The sequence below is a fragment of the Arachis ipaensis genome, chromosome B1 (assembly GCF_059453495.1).
Source record: "Arachis ipaensis isolate K30076 ecotype BB chromosome B1, ASM5945349v1, whole genome shotgun sequence".
NCBI lineage: Eukaryota > Viridiplantae > Streptophyta > Magnoliopsida > Fabales > Fabaceae > Arachis > Arachis ipaensis.
This window is the reverse complement of record NC_142436.1, coordinates 109,295,043-109,301,447: the sequence shown is the minus strand read 5'-3', so window position 1 is coordinate 109,301,447 and position 6,405 is coordinate 109,295,043. Positions and strand designations below refer to the sequence as shown.

The window sequence follows — 6,405 nt, the reverse complement described above, 5'->3', positions numbered from 1 at the left end:
ATTGGAGCAAACAACTTTGAGCTGAAACCTCAATTAGTTTCTCTGATGCAGCAGAACTGCAAGTTTCATGGACTTCCATCTGAAGATCCCTTTCAGTTCTTAACTGAATTCTTGCATATATGTGATACTGTTAAGACTAATGGAGTAGATCCTGAAGTCTACAGGCTCATGCTTTTCCCTTTTGCTGTAAGAGACAGAGCTAGATTATGGTTGGATTCTCAACCCAAAGATAGCCTGAACTCTTGGGATAAGCTAGTCACGGCTTTCTTAGCCAAGTACTTTCCTCCTCAAAAGCTGAGCAAGCTTAGAGCGGATGTTCAAACCTTCAGACAGAAAGAAGGTGAATCCCTCTATGAAGCTTGGGAAAGATACAAACAGTTGACCAAAAAGTGTCCTTCTGACATGCTTTCAGAATGGACCATGCTGGATATATTCTATGATGGTTTATCTGAGTTATCAAAGATGTCATTGGATACTTCTGCAGGTGGATCCATTCACCTAAAGAAAACGCCTGCAGAAGCTCAAGAACTCATTGACATGGTTGCTAATAACCAGTTCATGTACACTTCTAAAAGGAATCCTGTGAGTAATGGGACGCCTATAAAGAAGGGAGTTCTTGAGGTTGATACTCTGAATGCCATATTGGCTCAGAATAAAATATTGACTCAGCAAGTCAATATGATTTCTCAGAGTCTGCATGGAATGCAAGCTGCATCCAACAGTACTCAAGAGGCATCTTCTGAAGAAGAAGCCTATGATCCTGAGAACCCTGCAATAGCAGAGGTGAACTACTTAGGTGAACCTTATGGAAACACCTATAACTCAACATGGAGAAATCATCCAAATTTCTCATGGAAGGATCAAAAGCCCCAACAAGGCTTTAATAATGGTGGAAGAAACAGGTTTAGCAATAGCAAACCTTTTCCATCATCAACTCAGCAACAGACAGAGAACTCTGAACAAAATGCTTCTAATTTAGCAAATCTAGTCTCTGATCTATCTAAGGCCACTGTAAGTTTCATGAATGAAACAAGGTCTTCCATTAGAAATCTGGAAGCACAAGTGGGCCAGCTGAGTAAAAGGATCACTGAAATCCCTCCTAGTACTCTCCCAAGCAATACAGAAGAGAATCCAAAAGGAGAGTGCAAGGCCATTGACATAAGCGCCATGGCCGAACCTGTGAGGAGAGGAGAGGACGTGAATCCCAAGGAGGAAGACCTCCTGGGACGTCCAGTGATCAATAAGGAGCTTCCCTCTGAGGAACCAAAGGACTCTGAGGCTCATCTAGAGACCATAGAGATTCCATTGAACCTCCTTATGCCCTTCATGAGCTCTGATGAGTATTCCTCTTCTGAAGAGAATGAGGATGTTACTGAAGAGCAAACTGCCAAGTTTCTTGGTGCAATCATGAAGCTGAATGCCAAACTATTTGGCATTGATACTTGGGAAGTTGAACCTCCCTTGTTCATCAATGAACTAAGTGATCTGGATCAACTGACATTGCCTCAGAAGAAACAGGATCCTGGAAAGTTCATAATACCCTGTACCATAGGCACCATGATCTTTAAGGCTCTATGTGACCTTGGTTCAGGAATAAACCTCATGCCCCTCTCTGTAATAGAGAAACTGGGAATCTATGGGGTGCAAGCTGCTAAAATCTCACTAGAGATGGCAGACAGCTCAAGAAAATAGGCTTATGGACAAGTAGAAGATGTATTAGTAAAGGTTGAGGGCCTTTACATACCTACTGATTTCATAGTCCTGGATACTGGAAAGGAAGAGGATGAATCCATCATCCTAGGAAGACCTTTCCTGGCCACAGCAAGAGCTGTGATTGATGTTGACAGAGGTGAAATATTCCTTCAATGGAATGAGGACTCCCTTGTATTTAAAACTCAAGGATCTCCCTCTGCAACCATGGAGAGGAAGCAGAAAAAGCTTCTCTCCAAGCAGAGTCAACCAGAGCCCCCACAGTCAAACTCTAAGTTTGGTGTTGGGAGGCCACAACCAAACTCTAAGTTTGATGTTGAACTCCCATATCCAAACTCTAAGTTTGGTGTTGGAGAGTCTCAACAAAGCTCTGCACATCTGTGAGGCTCCATGAGAGCCCACTGTCAAGCTATTGACATTAAAGAAAGCGCTTGTTGGGAGGCAACCCAATGTTTATTTATCTAACCCTATCATTCTTGTTTTTCATGTTTTCTTAGGTTCATGATCATGTGGAGTCACAAAATAAATATAAAAATTGAAAACGGAATCAAAAACAGCAGAAGAAAAATCACACCCTGGAGGAGCATCTGTCTGGCGTTCAAACGCCAGAACAGAGCATAGTTCTGGCGCTGAACGCCCAGAATGGGAGCATCCTGGCGCTGAACGCCCAGAACAAGCATGGTTCTGGCGTTCAACGCCAGAAATGGCAGCAAAGGGGCGTTGAACGCCCAAAATGGGCACCAGCCTGGCGCTGAACGCCCAGAGCTGTGTGCAAGGGCATTTTGCATGCCTAAATTGGTGCAGGGATGTAAATGCCTTGACACCTCAAGATCTGTGGACCTCACAGGATCACCTCAGAATCTGTGGACCCCACAAGATCCCCACCTACCTTCACTCACTCTCTTCTCTCTTCTCAATCATCCTCTATTCCCAATAAACACTCATCCCTTCTGTCTTCCATTTACCACTCACACCCATACACCCACTTACCTTCAAAAATTCAACATCTCTTCCATATCCTTAGAGTATCTGTTTCAAATATCCATATTGCCATCCATCTCCTCCATATCCTCTTCTTCTTCTATTCTTTCTTCTTTTGCTCGAGGGCGAGCAACATTCTAAGTTTGGTGTGGTAAAAGCATAGCTTTTTTGTTTTTTCCATAACCATTGATGGCACCTAAGGCCAGAGAAACCTCTAGAAAGAGGAAAGGGAAGACAAAAGCTTCCATCAAGGGTCTATAGCTCAGTGGTAGAACATTTGACTGCAAATCAAGAGATCCCTGAGATACCTCAGGGGATACATTTTCTTCCACACAATTATTGGAAGCAACTAAGGGTGGAACATCAAGAGCACTCCATCATCCTTCATGAAATCAGAGAAGATCTAAAAGCAATGAAGGAGGAGCAACAAAGACAAGGAAGAGACATAGAAGAGCTCAAGGACATCATTGGTTCCTCAAAAAGGAAACGCCACCATCACTAAGGTGGATTCATTCCTTGTTCTTCTTTCTTCTGTTTTTCGTTTTCTATGTTATGTGCTTATCTGTGTTTGTGTCTTCATTACATGATCATTAGTAGTTAGTAACTATGTCTTAAAGTTATAAATGTCCTATGAATCCATCACCTCTCTTAAATGAAAAATGTTTTAAATCAAAAGAACAAGAAGTACATGAGTTTCGAATTTATCCTTGAACTTAGTTCAATTATATTGATGTGGTGCCAATGCTTCTTGTTTTCTGAATGAATGCTTGAACAGTGCATATGTATTTTGAAGTTGTTGTTTAAGAATGTTAAATATGTTGGCTCTTGAAAGAATGATGACTAGGAGACATGTTATTTGATAATCTGAAAAATCATAAAAATGATTCTTGAAGCAAGAAAAAGCAGCAAAGAACAAAGCTTGCAGAAAAAAAAAAATAGGCGAAAAAAAAAATAGAAAGAAAAAGAAAAAAGCAAGCAGAAAAAGCCAATAACCCTTAAAACCAAAAGGCAAGGGCAAATAAAAAGGATCCCAAGGCTTTGAGCATCAGTGGATAGGAGGGCCTAAAGGAATAAAATCCTGGTCTAAGCGGCTAACCCAAGCTGTCCCTAACCATGTGCTTGTGGCGTGTAGGTGTCAAGTGAAAACTTGAGACTGAGCGGTTAAAGTCAAGGTCCAAAGCAAAAGAAGAGTGTGCTTAAGAACCCTGGACACCTCCAATTGGGGACTTTAGCAAAGCTGAGTCACAATCTGAAAAGGTTCACCCAATTATGTGTCTGTAGCATTTATGTATCCGGTGGTAATACTGGAAAACAAAGTGCTTAGGGCCACGGCCAAGACTCATAAAGAAGCTGTGTTCAAGAATCATCATACTGAACTAGGAGAGTCAATAACACTATTCGAAATCTGAAGTTCCTATAGATGCCAATCATTCTAAACTTCAATGGATAAAGTGAGATGCCAAAACTATTCAAGAGGCAAAAAGCTATAAGTCCCGCTCATATGATTGAAGCTCTGTTTCACTGATAGTTTGGAATTTATAGTATATTCTCTTCTTTTTATCCTATTTGATTTTTAGTTGCTTGGGGACAAGCAACAATTTAAGTTTGGTGTTGTGATGAGCGGATAATTTATACGCTTTTTGACATTATTTTTAGTATGTTTTTAGTAGGATCTAGTTACTTTTAGGGATGTTTTCATTAGTTTTTATGTTAAATTCACATTTCTGGACTTTACTATGAGTTTGTGTGTTTTTCTGTGATTTCAGGTATTTTCTGGCTGAAATTGAGGGACTTGAGCAGAAATCAGATTCAGAGGTTGAAAAAGGACTGCTGATGCTGTTGGATTCTGACCTCCCTGCACTCAAAGTGAATTTTCTGGAGCTACAGAACTCGAAATGGCGCGCTTCCAATTGCGTTGGCAAGTAGACATCCAGGGCTTTCCAGAAATATATAATAGTCCATACTTTGGCCAAGAATAGACGACGTAAACTGGCGTTCAACGCCAGCTTTCTACCCAAATCTGGCGTCCAGCGCCAGAAAAGGAGCCAAAACCAGAGTTGAACGCCCAAACTGGCACAGAAACTGGCGTTCAACTCCACAAATGGCCTCTGCATGTGCAACACTCAGGCTCAGCCCAAACACACACCAAGTGGGCCCCGGAAGTGGATTTATGCATCAATTACTTACTCATGTAAACCCTAGTGACTAGTTTATTATAAATAGGACCTTTTACTAGTCTTTTTGACCATCTTTGGATTACCTTATGATCCTTTGATCACGTTTTAGGGGGCTGGCCATCTCGGCCATGCCTGGACCTTCACTTATGTATTTTTAACGGTAGAGTTTCTACACTCCATAAATTAAGGTGTGGAGCTCTGCTGTTCCTCAAAGATTAATGCAAATACTACTGTTTTCTATTCAATTCATCTTATTTCGCTTCTAAGATATCCATTCGCACCCAAGAACGTGATGAAGGTGATGATTATGTATGACGCTCATCACCATCTCCCCTATGAACACGTGCCTGACAAACACTTCCGTTCTACATGAAATAAGCTAGAATGAATATCTCTTAGATCTCTTAACCGGAATCTTCGTGGCGTAAGCTAGAATGATGGCGGCATTCAAGAGAATCCGGAAAGTCTAAACCTTGTCTGTGGTATTCCGAGTAGGATTCAATGATTGAATGACTGTGACGAGCTTCAAACTCGCGAGTGCTGGGCGTTGGTGACAGACGCAAAAGGAGGGTGAATCCTATTCCAGCATGATCGAGAACCGACAGATGAATGGCCGTGCTGTGACAGAGCATGTGAGCATATCTTTCACTGAGAGGAGGGGATGTAGCCACTAACAACGGTGATGCCCTTGCATAAAGCCAGCCATGGAAAGGAGTAAGATTGATTGGATGAAGATAGCAGGAAAGCAGAGGTTCAGAGGAACGAAAAGCATCTCCATTCGCTTATCTGAAATTCCTACCAATGAATTACATAAGTATCTCTATCCCTATTCTATTATATAATATTCGAAAACACCATTATCACTTTATATCTGCCTGACTGAGATTTACAAGGTGACCATAGCTTGCTTCATACCAACAATCTCCGTGGGATTCGACCCTTACTCACGTAAGGTATTACTTGGACGACCCAGTGCACTTGCTGGTTAGTTGTATCGAAGTTGTGACAATTATGAATTAAGATCAGAGCACCAAGCTTTGGAGCTATTACCAGGATTTGTTCGAGCCTGGAGATCACAATTTCGTGCACCAACGATGAACAAAGAAAAAGAAGAAGAGACGAAGATGTCGGACGAACCGAGTGATCACCTCACACACCAGAAAGACACGTCCACATGATACACGGTGGATTTGTGGGAGGAGGAATCTCCAAGTCATCTCGCAAAAGATATCTCAAAGAAGTATATCATGTTGAGGGGAAAGACGAAGCACTCGACATCCCCGCAATCACTTTCACGAAAGAAGACGCATCCGGTATCATCTTAGGACACGATGATCCCATGGTCATCACTATTATACTGGCAAACGCAAATCTTCACCGCACACTGATAGACCAAGGGAGCTCCACCAACATCTTGTTCAAAACTGCCTTCGACAAGCTCAGCCTGGAAGAAACAGAACTTAGAGCATATCCAAACAGTCTGTTCGGACTGGGGGACACCCCGGTTCAACCACTTGGATACATCTCACTACACACT

The 6,405-nt window shown here is 42.0% G+C and overlaps 1 non-coding gene across 1 annotated transcript; it reads right to left on the bottom strand.

The window, feature by feature from the left end:
* Nucleotides 1-300: 300 nt before the first annotated feature.
* LOC148577874 (small nucleolar RNA R71) lies at nt 301-408 on the bottom strand. Its single transcript, XR_015903936.1, has one exon. It is a non-coding gene; the product is annotated as a small nucleolar RNA R71 (small nucleolar RNA).
* Between the last annotated feature and the right edge of the window lie 5,997 nt (nt 409-6,405).